The sequence below is a fragment of the Phaenicophaeus curvirostris genome, chromosome 16 (genome assembly GCF_032191515.1).
Source record: "Phaenicophaeus curvirostris isolate KB17595 chromosome 16, BPBGC_Pcur_1.0, whole genome shotgun sequence".
NCBI lineage: Eukaryota > Metazoa > Chordata > Aves > Cuculiformes > Cuculidae > Phaenicophaeus > Phaenicophaeus curvirostris.
This window is the reverse complement of record NC_091407.1, coordinates 12,875,622-12,895,448: the sequence shown is the minus strand read 5'-3', so window position 1 is coordinate 12,895,448 and position 19,827 is coordinate 12,875,622. Positions and strand designations below refer to the sequence as shown.

The window sequence follows — 19,827 nt, the reverse complement described above, 5'->3', positions numbered from 1 at the left end:
AGCACTGACTGAACATGGTCCAGTTGGCTACAGCATAAACTGACAATAAAGTTACTAAGAAATGCCGGCACTGTTGGTAGTTTAATGATGTAATACACAGAGAAGACAAATAACTTCCATCCTGTTGACCACTTAGTCAAGCTTTAATGCTTATGCTTAAAGAAAAATTCATCTTTTGGACCTTTGTGAAATGAGACTCAGAAACTTAAGAAGCCAGATGTATATCCATAAATATCTTTACTGGCAAGAAACCAGTATCTTAAGTTTGTAATTTCTGAACCTGTGCTAATTTTTGACGTTGCTTTATCAGTTAAAACTCATGTGGGTACAGTGCAGAATTTGTGACTTGGGTATACTGGAAATGGCTGCAATACAAGGCCAGAATTTTCTGTTTAGTATATGAGTGCAGTTGTGTTTTGTTCGAGCAGTAAGGAAGTCAGAGATAAAAGTTAGTTAAATTCTACAACTCATCTGTCAGGAAACTCCTTGAAGTGGTAGAAACTTTTATAGTCAGTACAAAATAGTCAATAAATGCTTTAGTGTGTTTCATAAAATTGCTTACTGCAATATTTACTGATAAAGTGTCAAGTGTTTTGCACACACTTACCTCTATGTTAAGATCTGATATTCTACAGTATAATCCACTGACATATGTTCAGAGCCAAACTGGAATTTTTCAAGTTCACTGTAGTCGTCTTTATTTTCTATCCATTTTCTGTCATTTGCATAATTTTCGTGTCAACTGAAGTCTCATCATCTGTCCTATGTCAATGTTTTTCTTATTTATACTGTGGTTTAGAGACTTAACTTTGCTAGCCAGGAAAGAAAACAAAGGAGGGGTAGTACTGAAAAAAAACGGTCATGATGTTCTGTTCATATGGCTTCTGGATAAATCCTTGAATTACTGTATTGAAGGTGCTTGAAATTTTATAGTCTTTGCTGACAAGAAAACTAAGAGAATCTATCAACGGTGCACAGTGGATGGGCCACATTCCTCAAATAATCCAGTCAATTAAAGATTGATTTTTGTTCTAGGCGGCATGGTGGTAATGTAGTGGGAAGACAGTGTATGCATTACCAACAGATCTCACATCAGTTAAGTGATATTTAGGTGATCTTCTGTCATGGGGGAAAGCAGTGCAGTTGATGATCTTTGCTACTGAAGAAGCTAAATTGAAGTGTCAGATACCAGAATTGCATTTTATTTCAAATACGTTGGCCTGCCAGCCTGGGAGAAGCTATGTGAAGTCCGTGAATTCAAAGGGACAAAAGTGCTAAATCTAGCAGAAACTGAATGGTTTGGGGAAGATTAAACTATAACATGACTTTTAGAGCCTTCGAGTAAATGCATTTAAAGAAATTGAATCTTGAACTCCAGTTGCTTGACCTTTTGTCTACTACCTTTCTCCATTTTCCTGACAGCAGATCTAAAGTAAGCGGAAGGTATGCATGATCTGAATTGCACCAATCTTGTTTATTAAAAGATGTTGTAATGCCACTGAAAAGTTAGAAAAACCATTGAAATATTTATTTACCTCAGATTTGTGAGATTCTGAGTTATAGAACGTAAAGAGTTATTGGACTGTGTCCTCAGTACGCACTCTGAGCCTATGCAGTGTGTATTTCGGAGAGACACACAGTACCAGTTCACAAATCTGAAATTAGTCATTGAAGCATCTAATGTTAATGATAGATTTGCAAACTTTCCAGCACAATAGAAAACATGCAAAAAGGTTTATCTCAGGTTTTTAGCAACAGCAGTATGCTGAAGTCATGTCTGCTTTTGGTTATGAGATAGCACAGTCAAGCACCAGACACTAAAGGTGTAACTTAGAATTTTTTTTTTGACAGATTGCAGGTTTTTCCCTTCGTTTTCTGTCAAAAGCAGTTGTGGCATGTCCTGATATGCTTGTGCTTCACGTAAAAGGCGGCTGCATTTCAGTAGTGGATTAAGTGATCCAAATACCCTTTTTCAGACCTCTCAGAAGTTTTGTGAGATTGTTCCTTAATGTCTGTTAAGTGCTTGGTAGTCTCTAGTGAAAGGCACTGGAGAAAATATAACTCGTCTTGTTGTTTAAAGTTTAGATCCTAATTTTAAATTGATGTTTTTAGGTCTGTGCTTGCCAGAAAGCTCTGTGAAATGGTAATATTTTAGTTACCTGTTGAAATACATTTTACATCCTGGTTTAGCTTTCAGCATACAGTAATATCTGTTTATAAAATGAATATATCAAAGATAGACTGGAATGATGACCAGTGATCTGCAAGGTAGTTCAGAACACATGGCAGTAAAGTATCTCATGCTCTATTTCTGAACACAGCTTAGCAGCAATGTTTGACATCTCAAAGCCAAACTTTCAAAGGGGGTAGTGAACTTATAAGTGTAAGTACCCAAAATTATTTTCAGTAGAAGAGATGGGTACAAACAAAGTGTGAATATCAGTTGTCAGTCCAATTATTTCTTAACATGATATTTAGTTTTAATTTCAAATTTAACAAGTTCAAAGTCTTCTGTAAAAGGTGGTCTTTCCTGTGTCAGTAGTTTTTTTCATTAATTTATTCCTAGACTGTATATAGAGAAAATAAATAATAAATGCTTTTTAGGGGTTGTTATTGGGGTAAAACGCTGCTGGGTTTTAGAGCTTTGGTAGTAGAAAAATCAATAAAGACAAAAGAGAGAAAATGATGTTTCTGGGCCTCAGAACTCTTCAGCATGATTTGAATATAAGCGGCTAACTGTGATGAGTATGTTAGGCTCCCTTCTGTTAATTACAGTATTTCAAACAAGACTAATTTGATAGCCACCGGCTTATATTATGCTAAATACTTCCTACAGTATTATTTTGAGGAAAAGTTGCCTTCCCTGCCTGCGCCCCATGTGAATACTTTTTGATAGGACATTATAATTTTAGAAGCTCTGCACCATAAGCAGATAATATCTAATTACTTCCTAGTTCTCTGTTTAGTTTGAATGATTGCTCTCTGCTACTGACTAAATCGGTAGGTTTTTACCAGTCATTGACAGAGACAAGTAAAAAATGTGGTCAGATGCTTTTCTCTAAAATGTCTTTAAAATCATACATCTTATTTAATTGTATTTTTTAAGTTGAGATGTCAGTTTTACTTAGAATCATAGAATAGTTTGAGTTGGAAGGGACCTTAAAGATCATCTAGTTCCAACCCCCACCATAGGAAGGGACACAGGTCGAGAGAAAATAACCTCAAGTTAACTTGATCTCTTCCTGTGAGTGGCAGTTAATTTATTATAAGTATGAAATCTGTCCTCCAGATGGTATTAAATGGAATGCATTTTTTTATTCTATTTATTATACTGGTTTCACTAGAATAGTGCAAAATAAGCTGACTACTGCTCTCAAGTCTGAAGCTAGGTATTGTAGTTGTTATAATAGAGTATTTGATATTACAATAAATACCCACTGATATTTTGTAAAAAAACCAGGAAATTGTCTATTTTCACTTTTACTTGAGATTTGTGCGCTTGTGAATCATTTAAGAAGTAACTTCATCAGAAGTATTTTTAAAAAAGTACTGGAGTTGTAGTAACTTTTCCTTTACTTTATTATTGTAGTTTTATCCAAATTCCACCAGGTGCTGCCAAAGAACATACAGCCAAAGCAAAGTTTACAGCTGAAGTGGAAGTTGCTTAGAACACGTGTGCCACACTTTCATGAATACTGCCATTCAAATCTTTTTTAGTAGCAGGAGCATCTTCTTCTCTGCATGTTTTAGAGCATATCTCTCTCTGTTTTATTTAAGCACTAGGAATGGAACTTTTTGATACAAAGTGACCATATTTATGGATATTGCATTTTAAAAATGCACTTTTTTTAAATGACACAAGGATATTCATTACCAGATTGTAGGTGAATAATACACTTTTAACATATAGTTATAGAATTCTATAGGTCTTCCACTTATTGCTATCTTAATTTGGGGTAATAGGGTATTTTTTTAATGCAGTGTTCAAATTACTAAACATTAGCTTGTTTGGTGGTTTGCTTTTTGGTTTGGATCTTATTTTTTTTTTCATTCCAATAAGCAAAGTTACTACAGACACCTTATTCCTACTATAGTAAAGATGTTTCTTTCCTTTATTTGCCTTTTGTCTTGCTGAGTCAGGAGTTTAGTATATCATAAGTCAGTTCTGTTGCAGGTTTTCTTTCATTCTGGGAAGAAAATGTGCTTCCAAAAGCCAAGGTTTGCTTGAGGGTAATAAGAGCCCCAAACTTGTGACTGATCACAACAGTGCAGTGCAGAATGCTCAGGCAAACAGCACTAGTAGCAGCAGGAATCAATTCAGAGACTTGGCGCAGAGCAGTTTCTATCCTGCCTCCCTGGTGAGTTCAGCCATTGTGCTTACGACATAAAAAGCAATGTGCATTTTAATTGCTATACTTATTTTTGAACTGTTGCTCAAGTATTAGTGTGGTTTGAGTTGAAAAGGCTGGATTGTGGACAATGGGGTATCGGTTGCCAGTGAAGGTATAATCAGCATCTGCTTGTGTTGGCGATGCAGAAAACCTGTATTAGCTACTGCATTGGGCAAGGAACTTCAATGGATTAGCCTCGTAGCAGGTAATCGCTAATCACTACAATGGCAGCATTACATTCTATAAGCGCTGTGTTGTTTTCTTTTGTGCTTTGTTTAATTAAAGCCTTGAGTTGATTGTTGTGCACAAATGGTTTATATTTGAATGTTTACTGAATGTTCAATAGCAAAAATTAAAGAAAAAGATTCTTTGGGATAGTCTGGCATGACCAGTAGGGATTGCTATGATAAATATGGTTAAGGGAAAAGGAAGGAAAAATATTGATATGTAGCAGTTACTTTAAGCAGAAACATATTCAGGAATGTGACTGTAGCCAAATCTGAAAGGAGGTTGTAGAGAGGAGGGTGATGGCCTCTTCTCCCAAGTGACAGGGGACAGGACAAGAGGCAATGGCCTCAAGCTCTGCCAGGGGAGATCTAGGAAATTACGAAAATTAGGAAAAAAATTTTCACAGAAATGGTCATTGGGCACTGGCAGAGGCTGCCCAGGGAGGTGGTTGACTCACCTTCCCTGGAGGTGTTTAAGGCACGGGTGGACGAGGTGCTAAGGGGCATGGATTAGTGTTTGATAGGAATGGTTGGGCTCCATGATCCTGTGGGTCTCTTCCAACCTGATGATTCTATGATTCTGTGAAATCTGCACAAAAACTCTCTTGCTTTTAAGAAATCCATGGCAGTGACTTCACCTGGCGATATTTAATTAATTAATTATTGGGAATCATGTTTTCCTTTGGGATATTATCTTCCTTGTTGTGTCTCGCTGTTTGCAGCCACGTTTCAATTAATTATTTGAATATAGAGTATTTTAATTACTTTAGTTTAAAAAAAATTCAGCACTTTGGTTTTTTGATAACTCTCTGTGTGTGTAATAGGTAGCTCATTATTACTGTAGCTTTGCTGGGTTCCCATTTTATCACCATCCCGATATACTTGACAAGAGAGGGAGGTGAAGAAAAAGAGGAAACAAATTATCCTACCAATGCAAGATTGGATCAGCATTTAAACCAGTAGCTGTAATACAGATGCTGTGATCAGGTCCTCCGTGCTAAAATACTCACAGTCCTTGTGCTATTCTAATCAAAGGTACTGAAGATTGTGAGCGGTTCTCTGATGTGGTCTTATCAGTTGGAGTATAATGTAAATCCTGTTACAGCAGCTTTGTCCGATCTGCCTGTAGCTTTGTTCTGAACCTTTCAGTAACAGTTCACTGAAGCGGAAAGAGCCCTGTGAATTGATATTATAAAGCTGCATGGTTGCTTTATTCATTGTTGAAGCAACAGAATATAACAGAAGTATTTATTTTAGTGGATTGAGGATACTTTTTTTTTTTTTCCTATCTGCATGAGCAGGGGAAAAATGTTCTAAATGCAAAAGAGGAAAAGCTAATACTATAATCATATCCATACCCATTTGGAGCACAATCCCATTGAAAGATAATGCAGAATACTATATGTTTAATTTATTTTACACATTGAGAGAGATTGTAAAAATCCCAAAGTGTTGTTATTTCATGCTGTTGTAGGAAAAATATCATGTGACACTATCATAATCAGAAAATAATAGTCATGTGAAATAAAAGCTTCTCATAATGCACTTAGTCTTCCCAGATGTCTGTATTTTTCTAAGCACCAACTACCTGCTCTTTTTTGGGACTGAGATGAACCTTAGCGGTCCAAAATTGTTCTATATTCGCTTTCTTGCTAGTGGGCATTCCTTACTGAAGTTCAAAAGTGTGAAATTTCTCTTTAGTCTCACTGCTTTGATATGACATTTGCCTAATAATTAAACAAATTAAAGTGTGGAAAAAGAAAAAGCTAAATCTGCAATATCTTAATTTTAAGAGGCTGAAATATTAAATCGAGTTTTTGGTTTTTTTAATAATGCCATGATGCCATGTTGACCCTTGTTCTTGAAAATCAGATTTTACATTGTGCATCAATAAGAAATATTACAACTTAGTTAATTTGAAAGAAGATATGCACTGTTTGAGCTTTTAAAGTGTCATGTAATCTAAACATTCTGGCTTTATACTTTAAAGATCTTCTGAAGAGATTTAATTTACGTTTGTGTATTATGCAGATATGGAGGGCTAGCTTTATTTGTAGATATTTGTATATGCTGTCAGTGAGTTGAAACACATTTTCTTTTGTGTGGGGATCGGAAGATTGACGGAGTTAGTTCCATTACTAAAAGTGTTTCAAATGGAAATCTCTTTTAAGAGCGTTATTTAAGATAGAAATATTTTTGTACCCCGCTCTTAAATTTTCATGTTCAGTTTTTAAAAGACCTGTGATCAGAAAAGTAGGGTAGTAAATAGATGGCTTGTTTTTTTAATGTTATATATTTTAAATGCCTAGGGAAAAAAAGGTATGCTAAACTCTTAATTACAGAAAAAACTAGCTCATCACCTATTTGATAAAATTTATTGGTGTAATAATTACTCTTGTGGATAAGTATTTAACTTTCATATTTCTTATTTGTCTTTCAATTAAATGTCATGTAGTATTCAATGAAAAGACAGACTTTGTTTTGGGTTTATCTGATGACATAAGCAACCATAGATAAACAAAGCTTAAAGCCTATCTTTAAAAATAAAAAAAAGAAAAAAAAAAGTCCTGCATCCTGACCCCCACTGGGGGAATCTTTTTCTATTTGGAGAAGTGAAGGGGCAGAGCTTCTGTAACGCAGTGGGAGAGCAGGATGTGCTGCATGCCAGTCCAGTCTCAGAACCTGCAAAGTCAAGCAAGGCTGAAAGCTCTGGAAGAACTAAATTGTAATCAAAGAGAGATGCATGGTTTTGTTCAAATTATAAGAATTGTGTGTCCTCACTGCTTCTTTGTGTAGTGTGAGGTCTTTCCACATAGCTGCAGAAACCAGAAAGAGCTTGGGTAGATACAAAACAAGAAGTCTCAGAAGTCTTAGTATGTGACGTAAAAAAATGTAGCTGCCTTATGGGATGAAGGGTGAAAAGGTGGTTTGGTTTGATTTTTTTTTTTTTTTAACTGGGTAGAATAGTAGGAAAGGAAAAAAAATTTGTTTCATTTCACATATTTAAAAAATTCTAGTGACAGGAATGCTGCTGATTTTCCATATGTAGCCATTCCTCTCTCTATGTATCAAATATCTGTATGTGCTTTCATAGGATGAGTATTGTTATTAATCCTTGACAGAGGTCCCAGAGGTTTCAGTGAGAATCTCTGGAACAGCAGTCAGTGTAGATAGAGACTGGGTAACACACACGGTGAACTGTGAAACTCAGGCGGTTATTAATTGCTCCATTCTCACTTTAAATTGCAGCTAAATTAGTCCGACAGTTGTAAATGCAGTAACATGTGAAGAGGGATAAATGGGCTTAATTTTGCAGAATACAAAATTTTGGTATGTATCCGCAGCACTCATCATTCGGATGCTTTGTGTATTGACCACGAGACACTCGCATCCCTAGATTATGGAAACATACCTGTTTGTATTAGCAAGATGAATGTTTAACGAATTTAGTAGTCAGATCTTCTATCTGTGATCATTGTAAACATTTGCAGTGATTAGAAGGAAAAACAAGGCCTGTTTGCAAGTGCGGGAAGTTGAATTGCCTCAAGTTGATTTTTTTTTTTTGCTTCCTTCCTTTTATTTACATGTTTTTTTATTATGATGCTTTTTCCTTTCAAAAGAAACTTTAGTCAATTCTGAACGGGTTATGGAAAAATAAGGTGTATGTGTAATGCTGGTTTTTATATTTATGTATCTTTGTCTTCTGAAGTTTGTGGAATTTCTTGCAGATCTGTTTTTGTATTAAATCTTCACTCTGAAACAATTCATCCCATTCTGTACTCTATAGAGCTGTAATATTTGTCCAAGGATGAGCTGCATTCAGCGTTTTGTTAACTGAAATGGGAAGTGACAGACTGACTAAAAGAAAATCTCCGTGCCAAAGAAACAGATATTATGTCTTTCTAACAGATTACTGTATGACTGGACACTGAAGACTCTGAGATTGCAGATGAACTAAGGTTTCATGTTGATCCATGTTAGACTAATTTCATCAGAATAGAGACTTCTGTACTGTGCTGTTTTCTCCTATAGCGTTTGATTGAGATGGTCAAGCATTGACAGTATTGTGCTGGAAAAGGAGGGACGGGAGAAGAGAGACATGCAGAAAAACAATACAGATTTGTTAGCTATGTTTTGTTTGCATTGATTTTCTCTGTGGATATATATTTTTTTATGTCTGCGGTCTTCAGGATAATAGCATAATAGATAATACTCTGCCACATAATTTGTATTTTTATTACTTATTTTAAGTGATATTTGCAGAATAATTTAATCATTGGAGTTGATCTGTACCTGCACACTCAGCAAAGATGTTTTATTGCATTTTGAATGTTTTTTGGCAAAATATGAGAAAGCCATAGATATCATGCAAGAATATGAAGCTGCAAAATGTCTAAGGAACTGCAGAGGAGATTCTGCGCCATAGACACGAGAAAGTATAAATTATATTCTAGTCTTGCAGAAGTAGGTCTCAAGCTACAGGGAATGCTCCATCCAGCAGAAGACAGCCTACTGTCTGTATTTTAGTTCAGGTTTATCAGACTGTGACTTAACAGATCAGAGTCAGTGGTGATTGTGCTGGTTTGAGGAGTCCCTGTCCTTACTACAAGAAAGGAAGGAGGTAAGGGTTTGTAAAGTACTGGGAAATTATTACAATTTTAGTTATTCCTTCGTTGTGTTTGTTTTGGAAGAATTGGGGGCCTTGAAAAAGCAACACATGATTAATTCGAAGCTTCCTGTGCGTGGGGAGAAGGGATATTAGGCAGCTTTTATATGTATCTGCTATTCTCCAGGTCTTTCACTGTCTTAGAGCTCGAGACAAGGAGTGGTATCAACTAATTGGCATTCATCTCTCCCAGTCTTTTACAAGCTTGGATGAGGAGGCGTGCCCTGCTCTCCCCTTCCTCAGTCATGGCAGGGAGCATGCATTTTATATAGGGAGATGCAGCTTAACTGAATTGAAAGACACCCAGTTTCTTGCTGATCTTTACTTGTGTAAAGAAAACAGATGTTCTGAAAATTATGTTTTCAAAAAGCTTAATATTAAGAAATGGGGAACTATTAACTTGCATTTATTCCCTGGCTAATGTTCTCCTTCTTTTGTTACTGAACTTAGTATTGGAGGTCTTCTGCCTAGTTGAATAAAAATTAGCCCCAAAGCTTCCATTTTGTGTAAACTGAAAAAAGACTAGTTGTATAGTGGTATAAGTGGTATAAGCCTCAGTAAGACAGAAAGGGTAGTTATCACATAGTGTCATCACACTGTTTGCAGAGCAGTTATTAGTTTTATTTTTGCTTGTAATTATACCTTAGGACAGGGAAAATGTATATTGCTTGCCTTTTTTTTTTGTCTGACTTGTGAGATTGCATGCTTTGTCAAGCCTGCATTTGTTAGTCTCGCTGTCATATTTATACTAAAAATATAACGGGGTCCTACTGCACTATCAATTGTTTTTCATTAGCCTCATCTTTGCTTACTAAGGTCATCACCTTGTATGAGAATCAAATTTGGAGAAGAGTATTTTCTTCAGAAGTGGAATTTAGCCTGAATTAAAAGGCAGTGCTGTTTGAGAAAGTTAGTATAACTTAATCCTGAGCTCCTTTTTAACTCTTACATAAAGTTAATTCAGCACCTTTGTGTGGACAGATTGCCTTCTTCCCTGTCAGAGTTGGAGTTGCTTTTGTTTTGTTTCACATTTGAATAATACATTCGATTACCATGGCAAATGTTGCAGTGTATGCATGCCTGACTGTAGTGCCTAATTAACTGATGATAACAAGGCAGGATTGCCCTCTTCTCTTTTCATAAGCAATCATATACATGACAGTTCTTTTATCTTTCTTCAAAATTGACTTGCTCTCCTGACCCTTAAGCAGCTCCTGTTTTGTGTGTTTACCTCTGATGTCTTTGCAAGACTGTTAATTTTCTGTGGCGTATCCTATCTGGTTGTAATTAACACATCGAACAGAGAAGAAATAGTTCTGCTTGCAGATGCCTAATGGAGGAATGCTTTTTTCAAGTAATTATACAGCTTCATTTTACTGATTTGCGTTGACCTATGAGAATTTTTTTTCAATACATTTACAGTGGTGTCGTCCTATTTAGGTGCAGAGAACAAACTAAAAAATTGAGTTAATTTGCTTTGCTTTACCTACACACATATAAAGTTAACTTAGATGCAGTCAGTGGTAAGTTAAGGAAAGGTCTGAGTTTCACTAAATTGGAGGTACTCAATGCTGTCTTCTTGCACATATTTAATCCTGAATTCTAAGGCCTGTTATTATAATTAGAAACTTCAAGAAGCACTTGACCTATTTTAAGGAAGCATTAAAGTCACTTGTATGTAAAGCAAATATTTTCCAGCATTGTGTCTTAAAAAAACCTGAACTTGCATTTCAAATAAATAAGACTAGCATTCCTATTTATCGTTTTATAGCTAGGCTGAGATTAAAGCCATAATGAATACAAGTTCAAAGAGAGGAAGGTTTAAGAGAAAAGGTTGGTAGTTACAGCAATAAAAACAGGGGCAAAAAGAACAGCTTTTCTGAAGGACTCAGGCTGGAATAATAATGATAGAATTGTCTAAATCGATATATCTCTTGTCAGCCTCACGTCTGATGTTTGAATCAGTCAGGCCTTTTCTGCAAGAGCTTTCCTCAGGAATATTGAATTATTTATTATTTGTATCTTTTTTCCTTCCCTTTCTGATTATTTTTTTCTTCTTTTTTTTTTTTCTTCCCCCGACTTAGTAAAATTTGTTTTTTATGCTGCCAGGTTCAATGTTGTCTGCTGTTTGATAAATAGCAGTAATTGGGTGTATACCAGAAGTCGTGTAAAAACGTATGACTTCAATTACATCTAGAACAATTTTTTCTTTATATTGATCTTTTTTTTCTGTATAAGATCTGCTCTTCATAGCCTCCAGTGCTGAGTTTTTAAAGAATTACTCTATGTCCATATGTTGGCATGCACTTTTGAACCCATGCATCTTTTTTTTTTTTTTTTTTAAAAAAAAAGGAATGCTGTCTCAAATCAGTTCTGCCTGAGCAGTAAGTGAAAAATTAGTCATTCAGATAGTGAAATATTCATATTGTATTCTAGTCAGATGAAGGATTGCATGACTTTAGAATTACAATGCCTACTTACAGTCCTTCTTTCTCTTGTCTGAGATAATGAAATGAGGGTACTGCCCAATTAATGAAAACATCTTTCATTAACAATTATAATCCAGAGAAAATTAAAATATGTGTTTTGAAAGTCACTTCCATGCATTAAAGCTTTAGTCATTTACATCTACAGCTGTACACGGTAGTGTTTAGCCTTCCAAATGTTATCTAAGGTGCTAATGTAACACCCTATGATTTCAAATATTATGTCAGAATTCTCATTGTGTTCCAGCTGTGATATTTTTTAAATTGTTTCTTTCTTCTTTATGTCAGTCCATGATAAAATGAGTTAGTGTATTTGCCCTGAAATGACTTTATAGGTCAGAACAAACGATGGGCTGAATTTCACATTTGCACTGGGATGATGCTGTGCCATGCTGTGGGGTGGTGGACTGGTTAGGAGTTTAGGTCTGAATGCAGGCTTTAACAGAGTTCAAAACTCATTGGGGTTTTGGATGGGATGCTGCTGTAGTGTGTTAAGTACATTGGTTGTCATTGTCTGCGTCTTTGAGGGAAATGCAGTGGAATGTTGCCTTGTCCTTATTAAATTTAATTTTTGTTCATTACATAAGTCTTTGCTTGCCATGCTTCATGCTTCAGCCTCTTCTAAAGTGAAATTCAAAGTAAAGGGTTATATAAACAGTCATATTTATGCCATCCAGCGGTGGATCAAAGGGAATATTCCTCACAATTGTGGTTAATTTATGTCATTTGAAAATGTGATTACTTCATGATTATTGCCTGCTTTATACAGTCCCATTTTGTGTTTTGAAAAAGCAGACGTGCTGTAGGATGCTGGTGGACAGGAGTGCTAAATAGATTGGCTATAACCTAAACCCTGCAGTTCTTTCTTTGGTATGTGCCCCATTGTCATTACTGGGAGGGAATAAGTGAGAGTAGGAACGGCAAATTTTGCTTCAATACTTGTAATAATTCAGTGAATTGGTAGAGGTTCTTCTGTTTCTAGTTGAGTTATATCTCAGGATATGTTTCCTGTTAATGTGTGTATCTTTCAGAATGTGTATACTGGCAAAAAAGTGCCTCCTGTCTCTAAAGCGTTTGGTTTAGGAAATCCTGACTTTATAATTATCCTTTAGGAACAGCTTTATAATGTAATTTATTTGAAGACTGTCAATAAATGTTTGAATTGTTCTGTAGATCATCAGACAAAGCTGGGGTTAAATAGATAAAAGGAAGATTGTGGTGTTTTTACCCAAAGTCTTGTTTAAGCCTCACTAGTCTTCTGTTTTTTTCCTGTAGCAGTTTGACAAAATTGCCTTTCCTACCAGCAGCCTGTTAGGTGCTGTGCACAGAAACAAAACCCTATTGTTTTAGATTTTCTTTCATATCATGTAGGTGTCTATGCCATACCACCCACACAGTAAAGCAAGTGAGCTGTGAAATATATTCATTGTTAGAGTACAGGGGAAATGGAGGCAAGCAATCGGCAGTAATAATGTACGACAGCAAGGGGAGGCTGCCAACATTACCTGCATTATTTCGGTTGCCTTTTTCATTATAGGTTCGGGAAATAGGCAGCAATTCGATTATGGCATGATTTGGGATGGAATTGCTTGCCGTTCACTGACCCTGTCACAAGGGGATCAAATGAGAAGTCAGCTCAAATAAAGTTTATAGTGCATTAACTGGACCAAGCATTGCCTAGCCTGGGAGCATGATTTTTCATCTTCCAGGGTTTTGTAACTGCTTCTCAGATATATTTGTACCTTAAGGCGAGGGGGGAGGGAGGGGGGGGGGAGAAGAAAAAAATGAAAAAAAAAAAGAAGGATTGGCTGAGATGTATAGGAATGAGCTAGTTGGCCAATAGTGTTCATTCCCCTCCCCTCCCATGTGCAAATCTCAGCTCCTCTCTAGCTCGTGAGAAGCAGCATGATTAATAACACTGAGGGAACCTGCCTGTTGGATTATTAATTTTCCATCCTTTTTCCCTTCTCTTACGCATACCCCTGACGCTTTGCCTTTTTTTTTTAAAAAAAAAAGCTTTTCTTTTTCCCCTCTTCTTTTTTTTTCTGTTTTTTTTTTTCTTCTTCTTTTTTCTCTTTTCTTTTTTTTTTTCTCTTTTCCCCATGGAGCTAACCACTAGCCACTAACATTCTCGTGGCTATCCAACCCTGCAAGGGCTTACTTCACAGTGGGGTGAGTTTGTATATTAAAATAAGGGATTCTGCAAGGAATCAGCAGTAACAACAACAACAACAAAAGAAAGAAAGGAAAACCATCCCTGTGATGCTTGATTACAGTACAGTTGCCTTTAGCTACAACTGCTACAACTAGAGTTAATGCTGACCTAAAAGGCAAGAAATGGGTTGCAGCGTCTGCCTGTTAGTTCTAGAGAATACTGCACTGCATGGACAGATAAACATTGCTTCTCATTACTCAAACTAATTAAAATTGGCCCTTTAGAAACCTTCATTGCATAGAGAGGGTGCAAATTGATAGAAAATCGGAGTTAATGGTACGTAATTGGACAAGCTGCGGTTTTCTGTTGGTGATGCTAGTAGGTTTTTTTCTTCTTTTTTATTAACAAGGCTTTTACAAGACTCATTATAATGAAAATATTTTTTTTTATTGCAATCACAAATGTATCATTGGTAAGTTGTGTGATTTTTGTGGAATAATCATGATAAAATATCATTTACAGATCAGTGCTATTTTTGGTGGGGGAGTCTCATGCCAGCTGAGGACCATTTAGCACAAGTTTGATACCGTGGGTGCTGTTAATGTTTACACGTGCATGTGATACCGTGGGGTTCTCTCTTTTGATTCGCTGACCAGGTCATGTGTCCAGTCTCTATAAAGGGAATATTTGATGTAGGAGTTTCATTTTGATTTTTAACGCCTAGATTTGATTAGTTTTATGAAGTTGTTCTGTTAGAATACTCTGTAATGTGTTTTATTATTTCAAATTAATATAGCAGCATTAAGAAAATCACTTTTGTTAATTCACAGTATAATACAGTGAAATACCAAAAATTTCGTGTTGTGAAGCACATTACAGAATATACAAACTTCTAAATTAAAAGAATACCCCAAACTTATATGTTGTTAAACTAATACCAAGTATTTTTTATAAATACATATATGTCTGTGTACATGCACATACAATTGGTAGTTTTGTTTGTGAAAGGAGCAGACAAGATAACACATCAAGAAAACAGTATTCCTGTGTCTTTACTGGGGGTAGGATGTGGTGGTGTACTTTAATTTCTAACCTGTGCAATACTTCGGAAGTGATTAGGAAACAAGGAGTGTAACTTAGCTATTTTTACTTAATATAATGTATGCATTGCAACTAATTTTAATTTTTGCCTTGAATTGGTGTATCCACATTTCATCTTGTGATTTAAAAGCATTGATACAAGAAAGGCAAATGATTTCTTACCTAATATCAACATAGATAATATATTTACAGGCATTCTTGACATTATATTAGAGAATCATAGAATATCTCAAGTAGGGAAGGACCCATTGAGTCTAAATCCCCTATACATATGTATATGTGTTCCCTATATATATATCTCTAAATGTGTCTCTCTCTACAGTATATATATTAGAGATATGTGGCATATAACTGTCTTCAAGAATTTAGGTGAAAGGAAATATTTTATAAATTTAAGATACTCTTTTTTTAGGCTTTTTTTTTGCCAGCTTTTAAAAACAGATGCTGTAAACAAGCTGGTATAACATAGTCTCAGTCTTCAATGTATCTTTGTATTGTTTTACTAATATTCCACATAATGAGGTCTCTATGTGGTGCACACATTGTCATTTTTAATTTCTAGTTGCTCTTCATTAGGAATTCTTACATTTTTGTGGAAGGACCTGTTTTGTTCCTGGGAGATAGTTTATAATATTGTTACAAAGATACTGTTTCCAGTTCAAGTTAGAGATGTGTAGAAAACCTGGGGGCAGCGCTTTTTTTTTGTTTGGCTTATTTATTTATTTATTTTTATTGCCTGTGAGGTTATTAGTACATTAGTAGGACAAATTGTCATTGATTGATTACTGAGCCTTAATTGTTTTTTATTCTTTTTCCCATATTAATGTTAGCGATACCAGGTTTGGATATGCACCAACACTATGACATACAGTGAAACAAAAACACTAAAACCATTGCAGTTTGTTATTCATAGAAGAGTATTGATGATGATTTTATTTTTAAAGATGTGTTACTTTTGATTTTGTACTGATCCTACATAATGCTGAAACATAATGTATTTGTGAATCTATTCTTTCAAATGTTCACGTATTCTGTATGTGTTCACCTGCTCTCAGTGAGCAAGAGCCTGATGTGCCTGTATTGAGTAATGCCTTGTTCTGACAATTAGGTAGTATAATAGAAGCTTTGAAAAGTGTCTTATCTTATGCTGAAACTTAGTATTTTTGTTTTAGTATGGCTAAACATTAATTTTGTCCTTTTTCATACTAAGATGTTAGGCCATATAAAGCAATAGCAGGAAATGTAATTTTTTGATCGAGCAGTCAAGCCAACTGTCTTGCAACTCAGACTGCAGAGGTAGAATAAAACTTTGTGATCTCTAAAATGGTATCATTTCTTGGTCCTTTTGTTTTTTAGACCCCAACAATTAGATCTGTCAGGTGATGTGAAGCTAGTGCTTGATAATCTAATGCAGGGTTGCGATCCCTAAAAAATTAAAGTTGATACCAATAAGCCTGTATAGTAGGTATTTGCATTTTAAATTTTGTTTATATTTTTAATTGAATGTAAAAGTAACTGGAAATAAAATAATTGACAGGGAATAACCTTGTAACAACTGCTTGAAGATGTATAATAGGTAGGATCTCTTCCACTTTTCATATGTGGAACAGTATTGCAATAGTACTGGTATTTTCTTCACATTGTAACTGACAGATTTGTTTGTTATTCTACCTCCAAACCATTCAATCTTAGCTTGTCTCAGTTTGCAATTCACAGCGTTGACACACGTATATTGTAACCTCAGTAATCTGAAGAGTGTATAGGACTGGTGAAGGCAAATTAATTTTATTCCCACCTCCATTATTTAAATTATCTCTAAATTTAACTATTCCTTCTATCTATCTGTATATCTATCTGTCTTAATCATAAATTTTTTGCTAAAAAGAGATTTCTTATCTCCTTAGGTCGGTACTTATGATGTGCCCACACTTCTAAAGACTACTGTTAGTAATTCCTAAAGCTCTTAGAGAAGTGATTAGGGAGTCATGATTGCTCACAAATTGAGTCTTTTTTCTGCCTGACACTGATCCTGTGGTAGTCTCCCCACTTAATCCTCACTAGCAATTTGCCTACTATAGTTGCAGCTAACAGGAGGTGATTAGAGGGGAGTTGCCCACTGCCTTTTTACTTCTGTTGTAGTGGCATGTCAGAGGAGGCTAGTGAATCAAAGCTGTTTTCCTATTAACTCAACACCTCCTAATGCATTAGAGCCACTTTTATCTAATAACAGTGTTCAGCCTGTAGAGCTATTTTAATGTTATTTGGTATTCCTTTTAAAGCATCACAATGAGCATTTTTAAAATTAGAGAACAAAAAGCGTAAAGTGGAATATCCAAAGATGAAAGCAAAATAACGAAACTAACAGGTCTTGTCTTTTATCAGCACATGCATGTAGCCCTGATTAAAATTATAGAGAATTTTCTCCCTGCATCAGTAGGCAAATAGATTCTGGTTTCTCTAAATGTTACTTTAATTGCAGTCCTGGTGACAGGTAACTGATGTAATACTTCTGAAGTGATAATGGAATACATTTAAAAGTGAGAACAGCACCTATGAAAGGGAGACAGTGAAGAGTTAACTTTTCCAAGAGTTAGTTACAAATAAGAATATGACTGGTCTGAGTGAATTAGTAAATATTTCTAAGTATTTACTATTTTTTATATAGACCCACTTGTGAAACACATCGAGGATTAGTGAGCATTTTTTTTATTTTACTGGTACAATACAGAACCTTCACCCCCAAACGGATCGTTTCTAGCTTTTTCAAGTTTTAATTAACAAAATTAACGTTGTTTTACACATTACTACTTAATTGACAGAGTTCTTAATTATTTTAATTAGCTTGTTTTAAAGGAGCTATAGTAATGGGCTAAGTTTCACAGCTTGCATCAAATGCAGTGCATTTGTGTAATGATTTAAACACAATGCCTTGGCTCTACAGCATCTACCGCTGGGCTACGCTTTAAGGGTATGTTTATATTACAGGGACTGTAACTAAGATTACTGTTAAAGTTAAAGCAGTTAGTTCACGTGCAAAAATATGAAGGTGGCAGTTAAAAATATCTCTCTAATTGGTAGAGTGAGATGTAAGGAACAAAAGAGGTGGCATCTCTAGCTGTTTCACAGTTTACTTGACAATCTCTGCTTATCATTTAAACTTCATTATCGCCTTTCCATTCTGGATGTTCATGTTACTGATTTATAAGGTATATTTCAGGAACTCTTCAGTGAATATATTTATGTACTTTAGACTATACAATATGAGTAAGTCATATTTTAACATGCATTAAAAATTTGAAGTATATTGCTAAAATTTTGGAAACTGTGTATTAGTTAAGTGTTGGCTTGGACTCAGACAGCTCATCCCATTGAGAGATACAGAAACCTCAGAGATGTCACCTGTAATCACATTTCTATGTTTAACTTGGTCCCACAGGACAAGACGAAGCAAAACTGCCTTTAGATCATTGCAAGATTATTTTATATGCAGTAGACGCACACATACGTATAGCTAGCTATATACATGCATCTGTCTATCCTGAAATTGTAAGCCATGTGTCATAGTTTCTGAATTTGTCGCAGGTCTATCATGTATGTTATCAATACATCTTCAAGCGCACATCTCCCCTTAAGACAGTAAATGTTGGTGTCAGCATATTATTTTCAAGCTCGGGCTTTTGTTATTTGAGAGATGTACTGAGTATGGAAAAAAGCTTGTGCCAGTGTTTTATGCATCTTTTTGTTTGACTGGCAAAAGCAGATAGAGCAGTAATAAGAGTCTAAATCAGGTCACTCCTTATTTTTAATTTCACCTACTGCTGCTGATCTGGAGCTGTCAACTATACAGAAAAAACTATCCCTGTTATAGGGTGCTCCAGTCCAAAAATGTGCAGTTGGATCATTAGGGAATCCAAGATGTAACTGCATTCTGTTACGGAACCCGTTTTGCAGGAAACTTATTGATCAGGAGCTCCTGTTATCTAGTCCTTACATTCTGCCTTCAAGTATACATTATGTTTCTTATTTTAAATATGGCTGCAAAATTTATCCCATAAATTTGCATAAAGAAGCCAAGTAATAACACCTATAGTTTGTCTTTTCTTGGAAATGAAAGACAGATGAGGAAACTCTGTTCTGTTGTATATTCATCCGTGGTTTTTATTCATCTAGCTAATACTAAACATTAAAAATGAGATAAATTCTATTATATAGAAGCTGCTGAGCTTCTGATATTACAAAGACACAAACAAAAAAGCCCTTCAGAACTATTTCTGAATTGTTCTCCATGCTTTTGGAAGGGGCTAGATGCAGAACCATAGAAAATGTGACTTCACAAGACGTGTTGCTGTAAACTACTGCCTGACAAGGTGTCTGTCTTACAGAGGTGTGGGAGTGCTTAATATCCAGGACTTTGAAGTCTGTTTTTTTTTTTATTTAAGCAAAAAGTGTGCATTAGTTGTAAGGTGAAATACTCCCAATTCATTTTTGAAAGGATACTGAATAACAATTTTTGGTTCCTATACTTTTGCGCCCTTTTTGTAAAGAAAGGAGGCTTTCTGTTGATTCTGAAGTGATGGTGAAATAGCTACAATTTTAAATTTCCATACTTATGCAAGCAAAAACTGTTTTTAGTCATGTGAGCTATTAATTGTGTTAGAACAAAGCACTATTAATGTTTTTTACACGTAATAAAGATGATGCATGTATCTAAAAAGTTGACTGCAATATTCTATTAATAGGCTTACTTTTTGACTTGTAGTTAAACTTCTTTTTTGTCCATCTTTTCTTTTTTAGAGGGCTT

At 35.4% G+C, this 19,827-nt stretch overlaps 1 protein-coding gene across 34 annotated transcripts in view; it reads left to right on the top strand.

Moving 5' to 3' along the window:
- The window catches only part of RBFOX1 (RNA binding fox-1 homolog 1), an 862,353-nt gene that overhangs the window by 665,947 nt on the left and 176,579 nt on the right, over nucleotides 1-19,827 (top strand). Inside the window, exon 1 of one of the 34 annotated variants that reach the window (XM_069870208.1) lies at nucleotides 13,918-13,942. The exons of the other annotated variants lie outside the window; for them this stretch is intronic. The gene's annotated coding sequence lies outside the window, so the exon portion shown is untranslated. Of the gene's footprint in view, nucleotides 1-13,917; nucleotides 13,943-19,827 lie in introns of those variants that run through there. 34 annotated transcript variants of the gene reach the window in all.